Source organism: Acomys minous (genome assembly GCF_964271855.1).
Source record: "Acomys minous genome assembly, chromosome: 12".
Classification (NCBI taxonomy): Eukaryota; Metazoa; Chordata; class Mammalia; order Rodentia; family Muridae; genus Acomys; species Acomys minous.
The window spans coordinates 49,069,065-49,093,754 of record NC_140493.1 but is presented as its reverse complement, the minus strand read 5'-3'; the positions used below and the strand labels follow the sequence as shown (position 1 = coordinate 49,093,754).

Here is a 24,690-nt window from a genome sequence, read left to right as displayed (position 1 = left end):
TCTCAGAATAACATGGATGGGAGGAAAACAACACAAGAGGATTATGTTACTGAATTCTGGTGACAATGAAACACTAAGAAGATTAACTTACCTAACCAGCTGTCCTCTCTCTGCAGGAGAGAGGGATTCTTTTCAGACAGAATCCAAAGTTACACAAGCTATGTAGAAAAAAAAACATACTCCAAATTAAGCATTGTCTATTGCCAAAAGACATGTTTGAGAACACACAAACTACAGGAAAAATGATTTAAGTAGATTTGAAGTATCTGATAGTCTACACTCTAGAAATACAGCTATTGATTTTCATATGTGCATCAGGAGTTCCAGAACAATCTGAAGTGGTGCATAGACTGGAAAAAAAAATCTAGTTGACTATCTGAATTTTGATAATCCTCCTTAAAGTCCCTTCTTTGGAGGCAAGGTTGGCTCTTAACCTTGATGCCTAAGCTGATTTCATGTATATGGTGAGGGATATGTCAGCCATGCAAGGAGAAGGAGAAGGAAGAAGCAAGCCTACAGCCAGGTAGCACCTTGTAGAACAAATATACATTCTAGAGTCTAAAATTAGAATTCACGTCATGCTCTGGGGATTCCATCAGACTGCTGACCTGCCCCATCATTGTCACTCTTTGAGTATTCTTAATGCTCAGAGGGATAATATCCTCGGTTGAAAAGCTGGTGTCAAGGTCATGTTCTTCAAATGTGTCATGTCTCCCTTTCATTCTATAACTTATCTTTTATCACATCTTACCAGAGCTATATCTGTCTGTGGAGAGTTAGCAGGAAGATCGCATATTGTACAGAGAATGGGGTGTTAAATTTATGCAAGGGGAGAAATATGTTGTGGCAAAAAAATTTATTTATTGCATGGCATCTCCCTTGAGGGTTAGTCTCTTGCTGGAGTTTTAAGGATGGCAGCTCTATATTTGTCTTGAGGCAGAACCATCCTCCTGCCTGCCGCCCACTGACAGTGCCAAGAGCATTTATGTAAAGTCGTGATGCAAACCTGCCACCTTTGGGAGGCACGATCTGGTCTAACAGAGCGTGTTTCCTCATAGTCATTTGCGTTCTGAAAGGGGTGAGTTTTCAGGCAGCGTGAAGAAGGAAAGATGAGGCAAGTGTTGGGTAACGTGGAATCATCATCACACATCACAGTAAAACGGCTAGTAGAGCAGAGACATCCTTTTGAACTCTGGGAACTTTAGGAAGTGGTGCACTATCATTCAGTATCAAGAGCCCGCCAGACCTACAAAAGAAGAAAGCCACATCTAACCTTTGCTAGCTACGGATCTTGGAAAGTTAGTTGCCAGTTGCTGAAGTTTGAATCTGAAACACACCTCCAGGCTTGTGTCTTTAACGTTTGTTCCCAGCGGTGCTATGTGGGGAGATTGCGAAAGCTTACACGCCAAGTAGGTCATTAGGGGAGAGGCTTGATAGGTTTAACCAGCCCCCACTTCTGTTGCACTCTCTCTCTCTCTCTCTGCTTCCTGGTCCAGAGCTATGTAAACAAGTTTTGACATGGACTCCCACTGCTTTGAGCACAGCTGCTCCAGCATGCCTTCTCCCCTGTGATGAATGAAGCCCTTTGAAACCATGAGCCCTGACAAACCACTCCTCCCTTATGGTGTTTCTGTCAGCTACTGCAGCCACAGCCATGCAAATGTTATGGAATGAACACCCCTTCCCGTCTGCATGGTCAAGCTCATTCCCATCTAAAGATGCTAAATTAGGATTCATTTCTTCTTCCACATTTAATAACATTAAATATGAAGTCTTTCATTAATTTAAAGACGATCCTTTCCCAGTAGCATATGGCTACTCCTCCTTCATCAGGGATAGCAAATACTTGGAAACCATAGCCACAGCTCGCTCCTTCCTCTCTTTCACCAGGCATTTCTTATTGACACTACTTCTCCTTGAGGACTTCTCCAGAGTCTTCTCAACATGGTGCTTCAAGTGGTCACTAAAACTCAGAGGAGGTATAAAGCATAGCATTTCTCCATCTGTGAGGCACATCATGTTCATCAATTATTCTGTTGATTATTGCACCTAGAATGTGCAGATGGTTTTAATGTACATTAAATGTTCAAATGGCTCTCTAGGTGCTCAGAGGACACACATTTGTGAAAGATGTGCCAACATATTCTTGATTCAAATGTTGCAATCACAGAGTATCAATCTCTGTTCTGGACATTAATATCCCACACCATATGTTTTTAAAAGGAGAAATGGGCTAGCTAATCGTCAGCTTCTCTGATATATCTAGGGTCATTGTTGCTTAGGAAGGCAGTATGCACCAGAGGTGAATAAGCAAGTTTTATAGTAAGATAACCTCCACCATGACTAAGGTATGTGGCTCTGGCTAAGTTAGTTGAGCTTACTGAGCCCCGGTTTCCCAGTTTGTACAATGAGTATAATAAATTCCCAATACCAGGCCAGTTATTAAGACTACAAGAGATGGTCCAGGGAAAGGACATAGCAGAGCCACAGCCATCAGTTGTGTTTCTATCATTACCATCATCACTATCATCATGATTATTGTCACTGTCATAACAATCAACATCAAAACAATCATCATTAACATCACTCATTTCATCATCATCATCTTCATATTCATAATTACTGTCATCATAATCACTATGATCACCATCATCACTGTATCATCATCACCACCATCATCATTGTCATCATCATCATCTGGAATGCATAAGAAATGGAAGACCCCAAGAAATTAGAAATAAATCTATAGAATAAAAAAAAGGAAACCAAAGCTGGAAAAACACAATGTAATAGAGCAGTTACTAGCCATATCCAAATATTTCAGACAGATTTGACAATGTGACTGATTATATTCCAGGTCTCAAATAGTGGCTGTCCTGTCCTTTGAAGTTTCTCATCCTGATCATTGAATGGTTCCTCCCTCCCACTTAGCCTTCCAGTGTTTTCACCATGCACCTCCAAATAAAAAGCAAAAGCAGGAATTTGGTCATTTGGAGAGGGAATAAAAAATTTCTCGTTGAAAACCACTGTGATCTTAGGGGTCATGTATTACTTCCACATAACTTAACCAGGCTAAGATACCAGTTTTTCAACATTACAGGTCATAATCATTAGCCATCTGCAGAATATGAAACACTACCTTTTCATATACAGAATAACTGTTAGTAACAGCTATGTGGAAAACATAGAGGGCTGCCTCAGTGCATAATGAAAGGCAAGAGTTCTCAATATTTAGGAGGAACTGGGTCAGAGATAGTCATTTAAGACTTGTCATCAAGTTTAATTAATGTGCTGATATTTGCTAATTCAGTGGAAAGATGTACCATGCACAGTGTTTCCAAACTTACTTGCCCATGCAACCCAACTCGTCTCACCCTTCACCACACTGAAAAGAGCACCATGTGGTAAAAATGGCTTTTTATAAAACACATTTCAGGAAATGCTGCACTGACAGCTGCGTGATTGGAACTCGGTTTGGGCTACATAGGATCTGGCGGGTTTTTAATGCACTAAGGGCTTCATGGATTAGTCATGGTCTGAACCCTCAAAGAGGATGGCAAAGATGCACTTGTAGTATGGATGTACTGGTGTGCTTGTTACAATCAAGAATTTCACACTCAGGGTGAGTGCATCTGAATCTGGCTCCCTCCCCTTCTTACTTGCTATTTTGTTTGTTTGTTTGTTTGTTTGTTTGTTTAGACAGGGTCTCTCTGTGTAGCCTTGACTGTCCTGGACTCACTTTGTAGACCAGGCTGGCCTCGAACTCACAGCAATCTGCTTGCCTCTGCCTCCCAAGTGCTGGGATTAAAGGCGTGTGCCACTTACTTGCTATTTTATTGCCAGAAGGTCAATTCACCTACTCTTGAGGACTTGCATTCTAATGTCTTATCCACTCTGGGCAGTTCATATCTACACCTTTGAGTACTGCCTCTCCCCATTCTTTATACCTCAACAAACCACATTAATAAAATGCTGGATTTTCTTCCTCTGTCCAGCAAGTAGTCTTCTTCTTCCCTCATATATTTTATCATTTGATTCATCGACTATATTCTTCAGATTGATCCTCCAGTTCCCTAGTAATCTTCTTCAGCTGTACGCAGGTTGATATATGACTGACGTGGTAGATATTTAAGTTCAGGAACTCAATTCTTATTGTCTAGTCATTCAAGTTCCTTATCTTGTAAAGTAATACTGCTTTCCTTAAAACGTCTTATTGTATCTTTGGGGTTACTGCTCTTATGTTCATTTGATTAACACTTTTTTTTGAATATTTTTTGTGTAGTCCCTTATGACTGTTCTGTTGTCTCAATGTCTTGGAAGTGTTGGGTCTCCCGGTAACCATGATCATTGAAATTCTCTTGTGCTGATCCATTGCTCATGTAATTTGTACATGCTTTTGGTTAACTCATCTTCAGAGAGAGCTAATTTTGTCTTGTGGGAAACGTATGTAGTTGGGGAGTAAATCTGTGCTTCTCAGCACTTTGTTTTGGCTCTCATCAAAGGCTGCAGGAGCGCTCGAACACAAGGACCATGTTTTTCATTAATACACTGAGTAGAGATTTCTGAACTTGCATTGTGGAGTCCAGTCCCCAAACACATTTGTACTGAATGGTTGGTGTTTTTGTTTTCCATAGAGGTCTGTTTGTAGAGATAGTTATTTTTGAATTTCTACTCTTCATAACTGCAGTTTTTCTAATTCTAGTTTTCATTAAGAATTTATGCTTTATTCCGGTTCCAGCTTTCTATAGCCTCAGTTATAACTTCCCACCTATCAGAAGTTGTAGACCTGTCTCTTGTGTATATGTGACATTGAAACCTCAGACTGGGCAAATTTGAGTATATTTTCTATATTCATTGTTGTCTGCTCTCCACTAAGGATGCCGAAGTATAATATGTTACAATGCCCACTTTGAACTCTCCATTGATTCCTTATTGTGCTGAGTAATATTTCTTACTTAGAAACCAAAATAGACGCATATATTTTATCTTTTAAGATTATTATGCTTTACCCATCAATTCTATAAATTCATAATATACTTCAGTATACAGGATTCTGCATTATCTCAGACAGTATGGTAGTCAAGGGAAGAACAATCTACTCATTAGTCTTTTATAAATTGATTCAACTGTTTGTAACTCATTTGATAATATGATGATAAAATAGATACTTTTTTAAGTGAATTCAACAGAGTGTCAAGTATGCAGTAAATGTTCAATAAATATTGCATATTACTATTTTGATATTAAATACATAGACACTTGGAAAGACAATAATACATGTTGGAAGATCTTTAAATGATAACATCAATTCTTTGCTTTCATCTATGATTTCCAGTTTTTTAACCTCAAGTCACAATGCACTCCGGGGAAGAGTCATAGGCATCCTATGTCCAAGCTCTCTGAAGCCGTGGGTGTGGACATGCATCTGAGGTTGTCGAGGTACTTCAGTGGCCAAGAACTAAACGTGCAGGGCCACTGTTCACCAGCACAGAGGAGAGTGGAAGGATTCTACCTTAGGAATGCTGTGAGTAATAATGAGGCACAGAGGGAGTATGATGACAAGAGAAATCATAGTTTGTAAGAAGGATAGTAAAAACATGTCAATGTTTCCAAGGCAGTCTACTGATGGGCATAAAACCTACTCTGACAGTGCTGGGGCTCTGCTTTCTCAATCTCCTTTTCTCTGTGGTCCTAGCTTAGGGGCAGCCAGAAAAGGACTTGGGGGTAGAAATAAAATTGGGCCCTTGTAATTGAAGGTTTAGGGATCATACACAGCAATAAACAGGCATGAAGAGAGCTAGTAAGTCTGTCTTTCCCATGATCCTTTGCACCCAACTCACTTTCTGAGCTACTGATTAAGGCAACAGATATTTCAACGCTACTGTTCACCAGATAGACACTCCAGAGCCCACTTCTGACTTGCCTTGTAGGTTTGCTTTTGAGACCGGACTTGTTTGCAACTTTAGATTTCCTTTTTGGTTCTAAATTATACAAACTGGTGGTTCTTCCATTGCCATTTCTCTTCTCTTTCAGCACTCTATCCTCTGTATGTCCATTCTCAGGTGCCTTCCACTTGCATTCAAGCCATGACTCAGTATTAAACCACCCTTCCTGCATGACACTTGAATTCCAAAGATGCTCTTCTCTGACTGAGTCCTGGGAGACATGTCTGGACACTGTGACCCAGTAAGTACAATCAGGGCTCAACCTGCCTCTGAACTCTAGTGAACCATTTCCCCGTACTCTATTCTTCACTCTCTGGGACATGCAAAGGTCTTTGAAAGTCTGGACTTATTCATGTTGATTTTTTAAAAAGACATTCCTTGAACTGATTTTCTTGGAAGTAATAAGAAGACAGAATGAAACCAAGATCTTGGCAAAAGAAGGACTCTTTCTTAGTGTAAAAGTCCCAAATTTATACAAGTCCTTAAACCTATGTCTAAAGAAATGTCTCTGGTTTTCTATTGTACTATTTATTCACTTCTATTGCCACCCCTCTGCACATTATTGTCTGTGTGTGTCTATGCACATGTACCCAAATTTTAGATGCATGCAGACATATTAGTCACCGTGTACTAATGATTGCACAATGGAAACTCACTGCTTTGGATAGAAAAGACAGGATGGATTTGAAATATCTGGAACTATCTGGCAGAGATGAGAGGGGGACCCCAGGAATCTGTGTATAATGAGAGGAAAATGGAGAGGGAAAAGCTCTCCCAGAGATCCTGCAGACAATGGAATTAGGAAAGAGAAATGGGTAGTGAGGGATAGTGTTTCTTCATTTTGCTGAGGGCTGCGCTTTGTAAGTTGTCTCCATTGCATAATCGCCAGTTAGTCCACATTGCTCACTAATGGCTTGGTGCAAGTGGACTCTTCAGGGGGGATGGAACAGCTGTTGAAGTCTGCAGCCAGGTGGGTAATGAGATAAACTAGAGACAGTACATGTGGGCAGTACACTTGAAGGATGGGTTCACACTTGACATATGGTTCACTTTCCTTAATGCTGTGTACTCGGGAGAAGTAAGAAGCAATCTCTCACTGCGACACACCAAGACTCCTAGTCTAACTTGTGCCAATGAAAGGAAATAAATGGAAGCTGCCCAATGTGCTTGTCTTATAAGAATGCGAGTTCCTTTGCACAAAAGAGACAGAAGCCTAAGAGGCAGGAATTACCAGCCCCGAGTGGGTAGATAAAACTCCTTTTCCTTCCCCTGTTATTTGTATCCTCAACTTCTTGATGTTCTTCTTCGGACTGTTAGAGAGAGGTCAGATACAAAATCTTTGAAAAAAAAAAGTACATCATGAGAGAAAGCATCCATCCCTAGATTTCTGGTTGATGGACACTTGTTTCAGTCTTACCCATCAAGGGGCTGTAGGCAGACTGATTCCCTGAGTATGGCACTGAGAGATGGTAGAACTTTTAGAGATCGTGTTAGTTATAGTTTTGTTGCTGGGACAAAATGTCTGACCAAAGCAACTTTGTTATGGGTATCTTAGTTTGTATGTAAAGATGTTTTTGTTTTAATCCCAGCTGTGGGATATAGGGGCTCCTCCAATTCGTTCACAGCTGATAATTGCCTCCTGAGAGGGCAGGTGATGTTTGTCAGCTCTGAACTACCTCCTGCAAGGGTGTGGTCTTTGTCAGTGGGGATAAAAGCCAGTCCCAAAGAGAGACTAGGATGTCCCAGAAAGAAGAAGCCTACTGATGCTTCCCCTTGCTGCTCCTGGTTGCTGCTGATGCAGTGTGAGGAGAAGGAAGAGATATCCTGAAACAAAGATTGTATTTACTCCAAGGAACCTGCTGACCCTAAACAGCAGGAAGTAGTTAAGGAAAACTATGGCTCCTCTCCCCACTAACCTTCTTTCTTTCCTACCAGATGTTAGGGTGTTGGAAGGGATTGGGCTGGTGCAGAAAGAAAGAGATTTAAAGAACCCAAAATAAAACTAGTGTTTTTCAAGTATGCCAACACAACTTGAGGAAAGAAGTGATTGTTCTGGCGCACAGTTATAGAGCACAAAGCATGGCGGTTGGGAGGGCATCATGCCAGGCGGCAGCTGGTCACATTCTGTCCACAGTCAGGGAGCAGAGAGATGACTTGCTGGTACTCAAATGACTTTCATTCGTTTTATTCAGTATAACACAGTAGCCCAAGGAATAGTGCTGCTGGTGCTTTGGTGGATTTTCCTGCCTTGAAAATGATAGTCCAGAAACTTTCCCACAGACATAGCCAGGGGTTTGTCTGTGAGAGAATTCTAGATACTAAGATGTTGAGAATCTAGGTAAATCATCAAGGAGGTGGAGCCTAGAAAGCAGACAGGAGCTTATAAGCACCACCCTCAGGGAAGAACAATGCTCATCTCATGGGAGTGCATTAGGTCCTAGAGGATTAAACTGCTTTCTGTGAAAATAGATTACCACAATATCATTTGGCTTTCTGTGCTCATCTTGGGCTTCCTCTCTCGCCAAGTAGCCAGGCAGCCCTTCTATGCATACTGCTCATCACCGTCACATGTGCTCCAATAGTGTGGGACCAGCAATGTTGCAATGACAGCGTGAGGCGCTAGCTAAATATAGATATACTTCCTTCTTGTGAACTTTTAGCCTCCAAAACATTGAGTTAAATAAACCTCCATTTTTAAAAAATACATATTGACCTCATACAGTTTGTTATAGCAGTAGAAAACAGACTAAGATGGAGACAAACTAGAGAAAAAGATGTTTAATACAGATTAACTGAGGCTTTCAACTAACGGCAAGTATGCTCCTAAAAAGAAGAGTGAATTTATTTTATGTTTTGAACCAAGTCTGACATCGTGAGACATTGATGAAATGTTCTACTTAATGACATCTAAACTCCTGACCCATGGAAGCAAGCAAAAACGTGTTTGCTATTTCCACCATATTAAAAATAAATCACATTGTCATTAAGCCCCACATGCTTTTCTGCATAAGTGTCTTTTTGCTTTTCCATGTTATTCTTCCTGTTAAGGTATTTGTTGTCATTTCTCTCTTGCCCTTGGAGAGGTAGGCTCTGAAAAGTTTACTGAACATGTTCATTTGGGGCCTGATAAATCAAGAGTTCATAGGTCCCTCCTGATAATGAGTTTGAAGAAATTGAAATAACAAAATACAAACTCTAGGGAGTTGACCTATATTGTGCAACCAGCTGCTGGCTGAGGTCTTTGTCCTCTTTCCTCAGAGGATAATTAGTACCCAAAGTTGTGAAGTGCCCTTCACACAAGGATGCCAGACAAGAACCTTCCTTGGGACATCACAGAGCAACTGATCTCTAAGGAAGCCCAATTAAAAAATGTGTTTGCTTGTAAGCAGTCAGGATTTAGTTATTACGATACCTGTCAGCACTTGTGAGTTTGTCTTCATAATAGAGTTTTTTTTTTTTCATCAGAAGATTGTTCATCACATTGAGGACTTTAGGCTACCATTGACCTTCAGGTACAAATGACTTGAGATAGATGCATGGCTTACAGGATATTCTAGACAACAATTACAGAGCCTTATTTACATGGCAGACAAGAAGTGCGTGGAGGTGGTACTAGTGCATGAAAAATGTAGCGGCTGGAGCCCTCTCTCTCGAGGATGCTTGCTTGAACTAGAATCAAGATATGCTCTTCTTGATTCAGATCCCCAGGCCCACTCTGGTGTTATTCCTTAGAACACAATGTTGAGAAGATTCTCGGTCTTCTTTTGAGCCTGGTGGTTAAGCCTTGTTTAGTGAATTATAAATTCTTTCTATACAACAAGAGCCCAAGTGTAGGAATCCATGTCGTGTGTCTACCATGTTGTACACTGTTTCACCTTCAGTTTTACAGATGAGACTAAGAAGGGAAATTGGTGAGAGAATGAAATCATGCTTAAAGAATGTTCCTTGATTTGTTTGTACTGTTTTCCTAATTTGTATTAGGCATACTCTAACCTCTGTGTGGTGTGTGTCTCTGTGTGTGTGTGTGTGTGTGTGTGTGTGTGTGTGTGTGTGTGTGACAATGAGATGGATTTCTTTGATTTACACCATGGCTTAAGGATTTCCATTTGTAATTTTCCTTACATCCTGAGACTTGAGGAAGCCCGTTTACCCCATCTCCATGTGTGTGGGGGGGGGGGAGAAAGAATGAGATAGGTTTGCTTGATTTACACCATGGTTTAAGGATTTCCATTTGGAACTGTTCCTTACGTCTGAGACCCATGGAAGCCCATTTACCCCATCTCTAGTCTTGACTGAGGAATGCATGGGGTAGAGCTTCTCTTACATTTTAGAAAGGAGAGTTAGAACAAGGCTCTATTTGAGGATATTTGTCTAAATTTCTTATATTTACACTTTGGGGGATTTTTTAAAGGCAGAATATCCCTCTGTAGCCCTAGCCTGGAACTTGGAGACCAGACCGGCCTTGAATTCACAGAGCTCCACCTATCTCTGCCTCCCAAGCTCTGAGGTTAAAGTGTGTGCCACCACACTCAGTAAGACATGTTTTATAATTTCAAGATGAGTCCCAGTAATATGGTTAAACTCTTATCTCTAGATGTACCTATGTCATCCTCTGGATTAGGACAGGCCAACAGACTCAGGAATAGTGGAGATTGAACTATTCAAGTAATGTGCTCTGTTGCTCCCCTATTAAATGAGCCCAGCTAGCTATTGGGTGCAGAGTGTGAGCATCTGGCTTCTAGTATAGAAGTTTGTAAAGTCATCTGAGGGTTAAGACACAGCAAATCCATTGTACAGTATAAAGATATTGGGTGCAGAAGGCATTCGGGGCTACTGAGTGTGTTAGCTTAATGAAAGCACACAGAGGCATTTTGGTCTCATCCCTTTGTGCTCATATGGCTACCCAGGATCTGCAGCTCACTTCCACTGCCGACCTCCTGAAGATGGTATCGTACTGCATAGTGCTTACCTGGGGGTGATTAACATCCAGAAGATCTCTTCATGATCTGACTGACTGGAAGCTGCCTGGGTCATTAGGCCAGGAAAAGATCCAAATTAAGACTATAATTTCTCCCAGGTTTAGCATGTCATCTCAGCTTGAGAAGCAGAGACAGGCACATTGTGCAAGTCTAAGATCACCTTGGTCTGCACAGAAGGTTCTTGACCATCCAGGGCAACATAGTAAAACTGTAACTCAAAACAAGCAAGTCAAAATGCAATGTCTACTAGGTGCATAATGTTTTCATGCCACTGTAAGCATAAACACTGTTAACTGAAAACAGCCTAATCAAGGCCTGGCTATATCTGATTTCCTGACAATTAAAGACAGTTATATGGAGGAAGAAATGCTCCTGTCTCTTTTCTAGCCCGGGATCTAAATAACCACCAGTTCCAACTGACATTCTTCCTCTGGGCTGCTGACTTGTGCCCAACCTTTGGAGACCTGCTTCTCATTACAGATGGAAATGCTCTTGCAGCAGAGTGGACCCCCTCCAGCTGCTGACTCTATGACCTTCCTGGATAAAGATCGTCTCTTTTCCCTCTAAGCTCCTTCAGCTTGCTTGGGCTTTGACAAGCATTTAAACCCTTGCAATACATTGTATTTGCAAATATATATTTGCATATTTTACAAATATGTTGGACCATGTGCCTGTGTCTGTCTATCTGCATAGCTCTAGATCATAGTTGCTAGTTACACCAAAGAGTACAGCATACCCACAGCTGCTGAGGAGACACAGCATAGTGGGAAAGCCTGTCAGAGTAAAATCACTGAGCTTGTTGAAAGAAAGCAGAGACAAAGGGGATGCCAGGTACCTCAAACCCCTTAAAGGACACCCCCATGACCTAAGACCTTCCTGCAGTTTCCCTACCTGTTGACGGTTTGTCATTTGCTTGTAACATCACCTGAGGACCAAGCTTTTAATGCATGACACGAGCAGTGGGTCAATGGGACACATCAGGTGGAGTGAAGCAAGCTAAGGCCACAGAGTCATTTAGGTGGGACTGTGTCAATGTGTGCTCATTTTCCTCACCACTTTGCTGGTGGCATCTTATTACCTTACACACCCAGACAGAATCAAAATAGTCCAGTTTGATAAAGAAAAGAAACAGTGATTTTTTTTTTTTTTACACTCTTTCTTCCCCATCTTCTGCATTTTAAAGAAACAGCATTTTCTAGACACAGCAGAGCAGGTGCATGAAAGAACCAACAGAGATGGAGACAGGAGGCACAAGACCTGCACAAGCTCAAGCCAGACAAAATTCCAGAATGACAGAGGGGAGGCAGGCATAAATGCCTACTCCTGGGGGAAAAGATATTGGTATTTGACTGCTGCTCAATGAAGGACAGGCAGCTTCTTTTTACTGAAGTAACGCTTGGTATGTCAACCACACTCTAAATTGGCCAACATAGACTGGATTCCATGGATTTTGCTTTTTTGCTGGTTTGTTTATTCTTGAAAGAGAGAGAACAAAATTGGGTGAGTAAGGGGGATCTAGGAAGAGTTAAGAGGTGGGCAATGACTATGATCAAAATTTATTGTATGAAATTCTCAAAAAATAAGTAACATTATTTCAAACAAGAGAGACCGAGGCTCTGGAGTTTAATAGCATTCCATTTCATAACTGCAATGAAGCCAGGAACAGGTTCAGGTCTGAAACCCATCAGAGTGCTCATCCCTCAGGCCCACGGACATGACATCTTCTCCGGACTGGCACTTAATTAATGTGGACTAAGAAGTGAACTGCAATTAATCATTGAAAATGACTTGCTAATCACAACAGCCACATGAGTGCAGGTCTGGTATTAATATAGAATTATTAGCAGTGCTTATATAAGATAAGAGTTATGAGTTAATTACTCATGGTGATTATGACTATTAAAACATGGCACTGAAGGTGGAATGTCACTACACAAGTATGCCTCTCCATACCTAGAGACATAGAGTCAGTCTTCAAGACACTCGGGAAGTGCCCTCTTGAAAACTTACAATGCTCATGAGCTTAAAAGCTCTGAGAAGATTCTCAATAAAGAAGCCTGCCTGTTTCTATGCTTTTATTTGCTCACGGAACCATCTTAGAGGGTACTGTTTGTCAAAGCTAGGCTAGGATGTCTGTGGGCCAAACATTGTTATGAGTCATAGGCAACAAGTGGTCAGCTCAGTTTTGTGATCCTTTTAAGAGCAAGCTGGGGCTCCCACCAATCCTTTACATCCTGCGCTCAAAGCTGCAAATAGCAGGCCCCGAAGAGAAAGCCTTAGAGATGAGAGGATGCAAGGAGTGGCCAACTCAGCCCCCTGTCCCTGCTCCCATCTCAGAGGCTCAGCTTCTTCATGCTTTACATATCTCCCTAAAGTATTCATCTATTTTCACTGCAAATTGTTTGCAGAATGCTCTGCATGTGCCAGACCCATGTAAGACACTTAGATAAGTCATTACACAATAATATAGGAAACCTGGTCTCATGGGATTTCATATAGAAAGAAAGGCAATTGTAAATAAATATTTAAAATTGCTTGGTGTGTCAAATGATATCAAGACTGTCAGGGAAAAAAACAGTATTCGAGTTTCGGGGAGGGCGGTGGGTGGCTTGTAGTGGGCTGGTATTTCACAGACAGACTGGCACAGTCTCACTAGGACTGGCAGGTTGAGTCAACTGAGTACAACTGAGGAAGAGATTCCTGGACCAAGAGAATAGCTGTGCAAAATGGAGTGTTGGGGCAAGTTATATCAGAGAGGTCTGGGGGCAGGGGCAGGGGCAGGGGCAGGCAGCTGGTGGTCAGGAGATTAACGTGTTTGGGCGGTGATGGTGGCAAGATGTTTTGAGCCTAGCAAAAAGATAAAGAAAGGATTATTCACCACAACAGGATAAGATGGGAAAAGCCAACTAACGAAACCAACCATTTGCTTTCTTCAAAGGCAAAGGTGTGGAAGAACTAAGAGCATAGACCATCGACCGTGAAAAACAACAGCTGGGACATTCTCAACATCCTCTTGGGGGACAAGTGGATGAGGCGGCGGCGCGCTGGAGAACCCGGTAAAACAAGAAGTGGAGAACATCTTTCTGGGATGGTAGAAGCAGAGAGAAGAAGTAAGTTCTGCCAGACACCCCACTAAAGGCTTCTCCTGCCTGCCTTTCAGTTTAGCCAGTAGCTCCCTGTGGCCTAGCTACACTGAGGAAGCAAGACTTGCAGGATTAGCCCTCTTAAGCAGGCGTAAGTTGACATACCCATGTCTCTTGCTGTGTCACACACTGCCCCACCACTATGGCTGAGCAGCTGCTATACAGCACCGTGGGCAACTACAGTCCACAGGAACCTGTTATGTATTTTATGAATAACTAGAAGGGAGGAACTCCAACACAATGTCATGATAAGCAGGAGATGCTAATTACCCTGACTTGATCAGAACATATGGTATACATGGGTTGAAATACCATGCTGTACCTCATAAATATGCACAGCTATTATGCAATCATCAATTTCTTTAAGATAGAAATGTTAATTTTCCTGATTTGATCATTATATACTGAATATTTATACTGAGTTTTCACACTGTATGTACCCCGTAAGGTTATGCAATTAAAGTAATTACTTTAAAAGAATGTTTAATTAGCTTATTGCTTTTAGGTTTCTATATGTATGCTTGTATGATGGCTGGTTGCTATGTGCACTAGGTGCCAGTGCCCAGAAAAGGACATTGGATCCCCAGGAACTTGAGTTACAGGAAGCTGTGAGCCTGTCCAAAGTGGGTGCTGACAACCATATTCTGGTCGTATGTAAGAGCAGAAAGCGCTCTTACAGATGAGCCATCGCTCCAGCCCCATTATGCTCAACTGTCTATAAACTAGTTTAGTTTGTTCAGATCCACCCGTGATGCTCCAGAGGCCTCACTGAGGCTGGGTTCCCTGGGGTAGAGGAGGACCAGTGCATCATTCTGGCTGGAGCTCACATGATGCAGTCTACGTCGGTTCTGCTTGTGCCTTGGTGCCTTGTTACCTTGTTACCTTAGTACCTCTAAGCATAGACTTTCTAATGGCGCAGGGGATCCGGAGTAGACAGATTTCTCATGGCAACTGGGTGCCAAGGTGTCTTGGCCCTAAGTCATACAGGATCCATAGTGCTTATTTTTCTCAGCACTGTGACAGAATAACAGAAATCACAAAATGGCAGAGAAAGGGAAAAGAGAAATAGCTGTTGCTTGTGTTGGACCTCAGAAGAATCCAGAGCTGATAAGTGTTTCAGTATCTGCCCCATTTGACTGTGGTCAGTGTTCACAGCTCTTCAACTCACTAGCCTATGTTCCCCTGGCTCTGAGTCAGCATTCTGGTTTCCTACTGGTTCTGTTATGTTGTGCTGTGTGTGTGTGCGTGTGTGTGTGTGTGTGTGTTTTCTAGGAGAAGGTCACAGCACACTTTTCCATTCCTACAAGTCTGGGTACTTTATAGCCTTCCTTTGCAGGTTTGTATAGTTTTCCATTAGGTTTTTATACTGAACATAGTTCTTTGCAATGCCTGAGTGTCCAAGGAAGGAACCCAGGCCTCCGTGTTTTCATTCTGCAGCAAATACCCAGTGTCCTCTGGTAATAGGATTCAGTACATCTTCAAGATACCACACACACACACACACACACAAACACACACACACACACACACACACACACACTCACACACACACATGATATACACACCGTATATATGACTGTTGGCTCAATATCAATAGCAACCAACTGACAAATTGCACTTTCATTTTAAATCAACCAGTTCTGAGGCCTCTGGGAAAAGTACCTTACATGAGAATGAAGATATTTTTGGCTAGCCGGAGCCCACTCTTCACAGAATAGGACACAAGACAGCAGAAGTACATCGTTTGGTGTTGTAAGGAGAGGGCCCTTTCCCAATTCCACCCATAGTTCTCAGGCCCGTACATTCTAATTAATTTACACAACATCAGTTATCTGTTGCCACATCAAAGGAAGCATTTAATGGATCTTGGGGGGAAGCGGTGATTGACACCACCAATAATGGCTTGAAAGAATGGGTCAAGGAATTCATATTACGACTCTTCAGATCTTCAACTAGTTTTAAAAGCAAAATTACTTTTGAGGAGGTCTGAAAGTTATCATAAATGTAATCAGACTCTTAAGCCAGGAGGTAAAAGATAAACCTTACATTTAATTCTACAAAACAAATTGCTCAGGATTTAACCAAGATTGCTTTACGCATTTACAACCCCATGGGGTTTTAAGAACCACTTCATTAGGGTGTGATGGACACACAAAAGGCTATTGATGGTTGATGCACACACTTTGATGTGCTTGGCAACATTATAAATCCATCCACCCTCACTGCAGTCACTATGCATGACTTCTGCTTTAAGTCCCCTCCTTTCTTGCAGGAAGGGCTCTTAACCTTGCCTCTCACTATACAGCACAGGACTGCTTCTTTTGGGGCAGAATTACGTGTCCAGAATGATGTTGGGAATCCAGAAAACACAATCCTTTGGGTCAGTCCCATCTCTAGAGTATATAGCAGTAGAAAGCCAAGAAAACAATGTGTCAATAAATTGCAGGACCTGCCTGGGTGAGAAGCAAAGCGGTGAGTGAGTTCAGGCATTTGTGCAGGGGTGGATGAGGCTGAAGTCGGTTACATCGTGGGATAGGAGGATGCCCACAGACTTTCTGATAAGCTGTGTATTCTCTGGGAGGTGGGGAGAAATACCACCCAGTGGGAGTGGGGAACAAGTGCTGGGGGCTTGTGGGAACAGGTGTGGCTGATTACCTGGGACCAGAGAAGAGACAGTAGTAAAGGACTCTGAAACTTCAGGTTCATGGTTATGTGTCTAAATGAGGCCAGTCAATGTGGTTGTGGGTTTGTCTCCAGCCTTGTCTCACTGGATAACAGTAGAAGAGCAATTGCATTTTATTGGAGTTGAGTTTTCCAAGAGACTACAACAGAGAGATGGGAGGGAGAGAGCGAGTAAGAGAGAGGGAGGACTAGTAATGTCACAGGAGGAGCTGCACAGAGTCACAGCTCATGAAGGAGAAACAGAAGACATCATTGGTGGGGTAGGAAATGATTCAACTGAGCGGATTCTGACAGCGGTGCACTGCTGGGATCTACAAGGTGAACAAAAGCTGGAAGGCAGGCTGGTGAGTTTTAGAAGCATCAAGTTTCCAGAGTGTGAGCCACTGAGCTCAAGTGGAGGGGCAAGGAAGCAGAACTGAGATGAGTTTGAAGCAGAGACTGGGAACTGCCTTACAAAGCCCTCTCCTTATGTATCTTTTACCCTTGCTCCATCATGTTGGCTTACCTTTGTTCAAATGAGCTCAGCTGTAGTACCAGGACACGTGACTGGATGACACTGCCACCTGAGCTCAGGGGCAAAAGACATGAGTCACCCATACCCTGCTCCTGCTTCCCAGTCCTGTCCCTTCCTCAATCCCTCCCCACACTTTTCTAAGAAGCTGGTCCTGCTGTGTGGTCTTCTGGAGCTCCCAGCGCTCCCTCAGAACGTTCTGGTCACTCTGATCTCACAAGGTAGCACTCACAGAACCTTCCTGGGCCGAGAGAGTAGCCATCATTGGTGACCTGGACCACAGAAAGTCTTGTTGCCCTCTGGAGGCTGAAGGAGAAAGCACTTCTCAATGAGATCCTGTAGAGGATGGAGGAGCCTGGGAAATGCACAAGAACTGGTGTCTTCAATGGGCATCAGAATATGAGTGAAACCCTCCCAGAGGAGCCCACAAATACACGGCTCTCAGTCAGTGGTTGTTGGGTTCCAAGCGTCTTCTGAAGTAAAAGTATATTCAACCCACCCCACCTGCCTTGTGCTTACATTAGAAATACTTTACTGAGATTTTTAAAATCTAGTGTTAAAAGGAAGCATTTAATTATTTTTATCTTTGTAATCAGTATTAGAACCAGACATTTTCTGTGAAATGGACGCTGTCCTGTGCACTGGGTCCCCAAACAGCAATCTGTCAGCAGAGTCTCCACACCCATACCCATAGATGTTTCTCTCCTTTTGTTTCTGTGAAAATTGAATGAGATAATATATTCTCGGGTGCTTTGCAAAAATGGATAAAATCCGTCAGGGACTGATTATAATTTATATTACTCTCACCATTATCATTTTGGACTTTGATTCTAGTTCCTTTTTCCATTGCCTTCTGGGATGCACCCTGCATTGCCCAGAAATCTCATTCATTAGACACCAAGGATGATTCCCACATGGCCGAAGGATGTGCGCCTTCTACATCGGCTAAATTAGAAACGTTTAAATTTTTCATCTCCTCCCTTGTCTGCTCTTTGGTCAATAGCTTATTCTGACAACTTCATTACCTCCTAATTACTCTAAGTTTCTTTGCTCATTTTCTGTGCATAAAAAAAAGAAGCATAACCTACTAAGAAAGGAATCTGGCATGCCAAATCCTTTGACTGACACCGTCCTTTGCCTGCTCATGGAAAGGGTTTTTCTTCCTTTCACTGGGAATGAGTTTGGAGAAAAGCCTCTGGTCCTGGCGGGATGCTGTAGCCACCTCCTTCCCTGCACTCCATTGTGAGATGCAAGCTATCAGCAAGATGCATTTTCTCCTCTTTCTTCAGAGCTGATTTATCCTCTGCCTATAAATCTTTGAGCAGCCATTCAGGAAGCTGTATCAGATGAGCCTTAATCTTTGTATTACTCATTTCTTAAAGGGATTTTAATCTACTGGGCTTTAATTATACATCCCTCAGAAAGTGCTAGCCTTTTTCTAGTGAGGCACTTTCTTCTTGTAATTTGATAATCACTTTTACTCTCACCTCTCATGAGACTATACTTAGACAATTGGGGGGAAGGGCTATTAGAGGTCACCCTGCTGACTACACCACCCAAATCTGGAAGCTTCTGCTTGTTGCAGGACCACCAGTTAGCATCATAGCTTCACAGTTGCCTGGATACCAGACAGGATTAGAAGCCAACCATGTGAATTAAATGAACAGAGGGGAGCAGGGTGCCCGGACCATGAATAAAGAATGGCTTCAGAATGGAAGGGAAAGACAGAGATATTTGGAATCTCAAGACTGTAGATAGAAATGCTGTGGTTTCATAACAAAATGTCACAATGGGGCAACTACTTTATTCTTTGTGCTCCTGTGTCCTTACATGGAGGTGGGTGTCTGGATCCACAGAAGATAGTTCTGGCATCTAACTTGGGGCAGGGGGCTTTTAAGACACTTAGAATGGTATACAGTGCCTTATAGGAATTTATTCTCTGTCCATTATTACTCTCAAGATGGTACAGTGTGATGCAATTTGTTCTTTCATTCTCACTAATGTATATTACATATATTTATGCAACTTTAGCTTATATCCTCACCCATCATTACAGGAGTGCTGCCCTCATCGCCTCTGATTTACAGGTGACAGAACATGTTATGCCTAAATTGTGGCAAGTCCTCCAATCCAAGAGACGGCGCTGGAATTTGTGCCTAGAAGGCCTGACTCCAAAGCTCACTTCTCCTAATAAGCACTAGGGATTACTGATTGAGATTCAAAGAATCCTTTATTGCCATTGGGCATTTCATACTTTCTATTAAGTTCTTTCTGTATATGCCAGGGCCAGGACAAGGATGGCGACAGCAGTGGGTTTAGAACAGTTCATTAAAGAAGCCCTGGTGCTTAAAGACAAGGTTGGTAGATAACCTGGTGAAGAAAAGCAATTGGTGGAAAATTTGGAAGTGTGAGTGGTTTCTGCTCTTTCCCGTTCCTAAACTATGCACAGGGAACACGTGACACCTGAGGAACTAAAGGACTGGAACAGGCTGGGGAAGACAGACATTCAGGAGTTTTATAGGGCATTCAGGCTCTGGCCTCTACTACCCTGTACCCATGCTAGAGAGAGCCAAGGACCAGGTGGATGGAGCTTCTGCTACAGTGGTTCTCAACCTGTTGGTCATAATCCCTTTGGAATTGAAAGATCCTTTCAGAGGGGTTGCATAGCCAATATTTACATTAAGACCTGTAACAATAGCAAAATTACAGTTATGGAGTGACTTATTTATTTATTTATTTATTTATTTATTTATTTACTTTTTATTTTTGGTTGGGAGCCAGCAGAACATGAGCAACTTACTAACAGACTGCAGCATTAGGAAGGTGGAGAACCACGGATTTTCTACATAGATAAACCCAGCTTGCCAAGCCACCTCCCCCTCACATATTAGTACAATTGTTATTTGAGGAACACAAAAACCTTCCCAACAGGCCCTGACCGATCTTCCAAAATAGTAAGAGGATGTAGGAAAACTTGGGCAAGTGTACTATTGTCAGGGAGTCACATTAGATCCACTATAAGCACAAGAGAGCAGAAAAAAAAAAAACCAAACTCAGAGTAATGAAGTCTTGACCTAAGATCTTCTATTACTTCAGGTAAGTAAATATTGATTGCAATTCCTGACAGAAACAGCTCAAAGAGGATGGATACACCGTGGTGGGGAAGACAGCACAGAGCAGTGCAACTCACGCCAACAGGAGCATGTGAGAGAGGCTGTTCATACCGTGGTCAAAAAAGTGAGACAGGACCCAGAGGTTGTGTGTCGCCTTCAGAGTTCCACTCCTACTGACCTGCTTTCTCCAGCTCGACCTCCATCTTTTAAAGGTTCTGCAGTCCCTTAATCTGGCATCACCAGCTAGGGAACAAGTGTTCAAAACACGAGCCTATGTGGGTGTGAGGAATTCAGACGCAAATCAGGACGATCTCTCCCTTGTTTTTAATTGATTTTTCATTTATTATAATTTAATCATGTTAGATCCCGATTGGTTTGCTCTTATTTTTCGGTTCTCTCCCTCCTTCCCCTCTGCCCTTTTCCCCTCCCCCAGACTTCCGAGTGGGGGCGGCTCTTTCCTTACCTGCTGGCTGCAATCCATCAGGTCACATCCAGATGGCCTGCATCCCCTTCCTCTGTGTGCCAGCAAAGCCACCCTGCCAAAGAGCAGTGATCAAATTGTGGGCACAAGAGTGCATGTCAGAACGATCTCTTACCAACAGAAGAGATACAGTCATGTGTGATGGTTCAGACACAGCAGGCTGAGCTCTGGTCTCCAAAACTTTAGATGGTAGAGTTCAGCAAGCTAACCTATGCTACAGTGAGGAAAGAGTGCTCCAAATGGGGCCAAAGTGTCTTGCAGAGTAACACCCCGCACCCTCAATGGCTACTCTATGTTGCCTCATTTAATACTTCCCATAAACTTGCTCGTGGGCGTTCTGTCACTGCAGTATCTGTCTCTGCTGTCAATAAAAGTGAGATGCATTTGACTGAACAACGACATGCCCACTTCGGTCCATCTGCCCGAACTGAGTGCGCAGTGGAGACACGACCAAGCCTCTGGAGCATTTCCTCACAGAGAAGCCAAGCTGCAGGATATAGAACTGGGCAGTGAAGCCAGGACAGAGACAGAACTGTCACCCTGGGCATTGTTCGCAGTATTAGAAAGTGGGGAGGGAGTGAGGGAGAGAGAATGAGGAAACAGCACTGCTGGAGTTTGGGAGGAGGGGGAAGAGGAGGAAGAGGAGGAGGAGGAGGAGGAATTGCCTCAGGTCTGTTTGTTCACACTTCCCTGCAAACAAGGCTGCACCTCTCAGCACAGCAACAAAGAAACAAACTGCCTCTGGCAGGCAAGATAGAGCTGTATGTGTGAAGAGAGCAGCAAGCCTGCTGGGATCCTGTTCCCCTGGGAGTTCAAAGGAGAGTTGAATGCACAAGAGGAGGCAAGCTAGGTTAGGAAGAGAGCTTAGGGTTTGCTTGAGTCTTTTCTTCTTAGAGGCTGGCTGTCCTTTAACTTATCCTCTACATTCTCTCCCTCTTCTCTTTATTGTTGAATGTGACGTGACTCAAACAAGCTTTTACAAGGAGAGAAAGTAAACAGAGACAGGAACTACACTGTCAATTTCATACTAAGGTGTAAAGGACTAAGAGCAAGTTCATTTCTGGATAATTCATTTGCTGTTTTGAGGGCAACAGTATATGCAAAGTGATGTATTCAACATACGAAGAGGGCAAATCCTACATCCGTTAGAAATAGACAAGGACAGGGACCATATAGGATTTCCTGTGCCCTGGTAGCCCTCATATTGCTTTCCAGATATCTCACACTGCATGCTTCCTAGACATGTGCTCTGTGTCCATTGCTGTGTGGAGATGCACACAGATCTAAACTACTTGGAGCTCGCTGTCTTCCCTTGGAGGCAGAAGAGGAGAAAGAATATTGAGGCCCAGAGTGAGTCTAGGATAGGCACCCCAACAAGAGAAGAGGAGCCAAGAATGGCTGAAGACTATGGAGTGGATGCTAAGGGGTAGTTGTGAGAAGGAGCCAAGCAAGGAGGAGAGAAAAGAACAGGAGCAGCAGAACATCACTGTGAAGAGATGAGATGTCTTTAAAAGAATATACATCAAGTACCAAAGTACATCATTGATAGACCAAAGCTTTGAGCCTGCCTCTGTTTAGCTCTGAAGCCATGGTTAGAAAACGCTGTTCCTAGCTGGGCACAAGTGAAGGGCAGATGGATTTCAAGGTTATGTGGGGTGTCAGCTCTCTCAGAGATTCTGACTACCTGCTTGCAGTGGCCCACACCCCAGCCTTGGAACAATCCCACTTCTCAAGATGCTCTTTCATGTAGAGAGGAAACGGACATCAATGGCTCCTTTTTGGCCTCATACTCTCTCAGCAGAGCAGTGTAGGGTTCCCAGTGCCCGACTAGATGGTATGATGAGCCCAGACCAAGATGCTCGCCTTGGACTTTTGAGTTCTCAAAACAAAGGTATCAGGGGATTGCTCTCCAGGATTTTTTTTTTCTTTCTCCATGGTCTATGGTTTTGAGCCTCACTGCCTGAGCTCTGAGAAGGTTACAAGTGGCCTGTGCTCTGAGCACTTCCTAGGGTCATTGTGGAAACTGAGGCTCACCAGAAGGCCAACAGTTAGCAAGGACAGAGCCTGGTCCCTGGGTTCTCCATAGTGTTCACTGCCCCTCACCCTCCTGGGGCTGTGGGTATAAGACTCTGGCTGTCAGCAGCTTCCTGCAAGCTTAACAATAGCACAGTTGAATTCGTTTCAAAAACCATTTTTTGATGGGAGAAAATGAAAACAATAAAGATCTTAATAGCGAAGTAAACTTGAGTGTTACATTCTTGGCTAAGGAAAGAAAAAAGAATCCAAGAAAAACAATTGCTGACAGCAACAGAAAGCATGCATCCTTTTTTTTTTTCAAAATAACTACTATTAACAGGTGATATTTCTTCTGTAAAACTCTCAGTATATTTATAAGCATACTTTGAGAGTTTTAAAAATAGTATCTTAGTAATTATTTTAGAATTTCATATATGTGTATAATGTGCCTTGATCATTTCCCCCTCCACTTTCCCCGCATCTCTTCCCAGGTTTATCTCTCTCTTTAGTACCCATTCCCAGTCTTGTATCCTAAATCCAATTACATGGGCCACATATGCATGGGGATGAGGCCATCCACTGCAGTGTTGACCTGCCAGGGGCCACAACCTTAAAGAAAGCTGACTTTCCTCCCCTGGAAACCATTAACTGCCAGTAGCTAGCATTTGGAGAGTAGTGAGCTTCTAGCCCCTGGAATGCTGAAATGCTGACTGCTTTGATCTTGTGCAGTCCACCAGAGCTACTGGGAGTTCATGAGTGCAACAGTCCTATCATGCCCAGAAGATATTGTTTTATTTGAGTCCTCCTCAACCTCTGGCACTTACAATCTTTCTACTTTCCTCTTCCATGATGGTCCCTAGGCTTTGAGAAAAGGGATGTGGTATAGATGTTCCATTTGTGGCAGAGCAATCCACAGGCACTTATACTCTACACTTTGACCATTTGTGAGTTTCTACAAAAAATCCTGCCCATTACACAAAGAAACTTCTCTGATAAGGTCAGAGAGCTGCTCCAATCTATGGATCTAGAGATGTGAATTTTAGAGGTAAGTACGATAATATGACCATTTAGTAGAATAATAGTAATAGATTCAACCCTGGGAAATTTGAGCTTCCCAAATATGTATTTTTGGGCAGATTAACAATATCTGGAATAAGTTTCTCCCAGTGAAGTAGCCCTTAAGTTTAATCAGAAAGCCGTTGGTTAACTACCTGACATCCATACCACTATGGCACCCATGAGTATATCATGCTATCCTAGTCATTATTGTAGCTCACAGGAGGCACAGCTGGATAGGACTTTAGATGAGTTTCCCCCTAGTGCCTAGCATACCACCCTCTGGTACAATGAAATCTGGCCAATAAAGGCAAAGCCTCATGGGCAGTGTGACAGAACCAAGACAGTACAGACATCTTGTATTTGTGCTGAAGCCATTCTAGGTTTAACTAGATTTTGACCTTGCTGATGGAGAATTCCTAGGAAAATTTACCCAAATCTCTTCTAGGAACCCAAGATAAGATGCCCCAGCTAACTTATCATTGCTTCTGCTAAACTGCCTGCTTCTGAAAACTTTCCCTTTCAGATAACTGCTCATCTTAGCAGTTCAACTGTTTGCTTGTGCAACCACCCTCCACCCCTTCACCCCCACAGCCCCCTACCCGACCCAGTCCCCACCCCACCCCCACCCAACCCTGATATCGGGAAGCAAGGTACCAGTATGTGGTTTCTGTCTTTTGAAAGCCCATACCCTAAATACTTGGAGCTATACACAGATTCTGAATAGCTGAGTGCTGGAATAAAGACTTTTACTTGGCTATAGT

At 42.8% G+C, this 24,690-nt stretch overlaps 1 long non-coding RNA gene across 3 annotated transcripts in view; it reads right to left on the bottom strand.

Annotated features, from left to right (window-relative positions):
• Positions 1-879: 879 nt before the first annotated feature.
• The window catches only part of LOC311578315, a 33,291-nt gene continuing 9,480 nt past the window's right edge, over positions 880-24,690 (bottom strand). For 2 of the 3 annotated variants that reach the window (XR_014772824.1, XR_014772825.1), the window contains exon 4: positions 880-1,246. This is a non-coding gene — a long non-coding RNA (uncharacterized lncRNA). Of the gene's footprint in view, positions 1,247-11,017; positions 11,133-24,690 lie in introns of those variants that run through there. The other variant, XR_014772826.1, reaches the window with a different exon arrangement.